Raw genomic sequence first — 2,100 nt, 5'->3', positions numbered from 1 at the left:
TTTTAATCAATATTTTGTTCTTATTAATTTTGCTCTTTGTAAATTCACATATACCTATAAAAAAACAGTGTGGCCATCCCAATAACATTCTCAAAGTACTTCCTAATGATGACTTACATAAAGTTGTTTTATATTACAACAAGGAAAACAATGCTACAAATAAGGAAAACCAATACATAAATATTAATGATTAATAAAATAAAAAAAAACAATTACCACTGTTTCCAGTATTTGAAATGTACTACATATTCGATTTATTATTTTCTCATATTGCTGTACATTTAAAACTGCCTAAGTCTATGATGTTCAACAAGAATTTTATAGGCTATGAGTAGCCTTTAAAGATTACTATTATTATTATTATTATTATTATTATTATTATTAAGATTATTAATTATGGTTCATCTCATCATTTGTATATGGCTTATACCATCATTTGTTCCTCACTAATATATAAAGTAAAGAAGCCTTTAAATTTTAACAGAAACTGTGCAGTTAATGTCTTAAATCTGCTTCTTTACACAAACACTTTGCAACTTCTCATTAGTAATGTTTCTATAAACTCTGAAATGTACATATTTAGTAGTATGTACCATGAATCTTAAATGCTTTATGAAAAAGTTTTATAACCTGCTAAATAGTCTTAATTTTGGCATATATGAGCAAATTCCCAAAATTAAACATATTTAAAACATTAAAACTTTTAACAAACCTTAACACTTTCTATAGTGTTCATTATGGCAGGTTCCTTGTACAGATTAATTGAATTCCTTCTACAGATCTGTTGAACAACAAATATCTGGTATTATTTTGTTTTTGACATGTCAAACTTGACTTTATTCTTAAATGTGTTCTTATGTAAGAAATACATGATTCTAAAATTTCACGACAATTCTTTTGAATTAAATTTTTGTGGAATTGTCTAGTTTAAGAAAATCAATTACACTTTATGTATAAAAAATGTTCTGTGCTCAATTCAGTAGCACATACACTAACATTGGAACAATAAAGAGAAGAATAGCCCCTGACTGAGGATGACACTCAACTTCGTGAAGCATTCTAGATTTTTAAAAGAACAGATGCTGGAGGGGATGTGGACAGAAGGGAACCTTAATGCATTGTTGTTGGGAGTTTAAACTTGTTCGAAGAGTTTGGAAAGTAGTATGGCGGTTCCTCAAAAGACTACAATAGAGCGCCCCTAAGTCCCAGCAATCCCATTTTGGCATTCACCCAAATGATCACAAACAAGACCATACTAAAACTACCAGCAAAACTATGTTCATTGCAGCATTATTTACCAAAGCTAAGATACAGAACCAAACCCGAGGCCCCACAGTAAACTAATGGATCAAGAAAATGTGTGTGTGTGTGTGTGTGTGTGTGTGTGTGTGTACTGGAATTCTATGCCTCCATCAGAAAGAATGACATCACCCAGTTAGGAAATGGAAAGACATGGAAAAATTTATATTAAGTGAATTAAGCCAGGCTCAAAGAAGTGAAGTAAGCCAGGCCCAAAGAAAGATAGGTCCCATGGATTCCTTAATTGCAATAACTAGTATGTGTCTGCTACAAGCAGAAAACATCATATAAGTTGATGTTAGGCAAAATGAACCCCAAGATAAGGATTCAAATAGTTTTTATTTCTTGCGATTGTTTCTAAGATATTTATAAGATGAATTCTTTGTTGCTTTGTATATTCCTCCTGCAAGCTAAAGCCCCTGTTTTCACTGTATTTGATGTTGGTATACTTTGTGCAGTGGAAGGGAAACACAAATCGTTGAAAAAGGGATGCAGGTGGACCCATTGCAACAATGAGATGAACAAGTCGTTATGTCAAAAAATGATTTTGGCCAGGTATTGAGGGATGTGGACAGTGGGGGGGGGATGGAAGGGGAGGGGTTGGTGGGTGTAGGGGGTGGGAGATGGGCAGGGATGGGAAGGGGAAACAAAGGAGGAGCAAGTGGACTCATTGCAACAATGAGATATACAAGTTATTATGTCAAAAAATGAACTTTACAACTTTGGGGGGAGGAGGACAGGGTGGGGAAAGTGGGGGAGTGTAGGAAGGGATGGGAAGGGGAAACAAAGGGGAGGCAACAA

General features: G+C 34.2%; 1 non-coding gene across 1 annotated transcript; it reads left to right on the top strand.

Annotated features, from left to right (window-relative positions):
• The first annotated feature begins 967 nt into the window (after positions 1–967).
• On the top strand, positions 968–1,069 carry LOC138813080 (U6 spliceosomal RNA). The gene has a single exon (XR_011367718.1). It is a non-coding gene; the product is annotated as a U6 spliceosomal RNA (small nuclear RNA).
• The last annotated feature ends 1,031 nt before the right edge of the window (positions 1,070–2,100 follow it).

The sequence above is a fragment of the Dipodomys merriami genome, unplaced genomic scaffold (genome assembly GCF_024711535.1).
Source record: "Dipodomys merriami isolate MVZ:Mamm:240054 unplaced genomic scaffold, mDipMer1.0.p SCAF_582, whole genome shotgun sequence".
In the NCBI taxonomy this organism is placed as follows: Eukaryota; Metazoa; Chordata; class Mammalia; order Rodentia; family Heteromyidae; genus Dipodomys; species Dipodomys merriami.
This window is presented reverse-complemented; position numbering and strand designations above follow the sequence as displayed.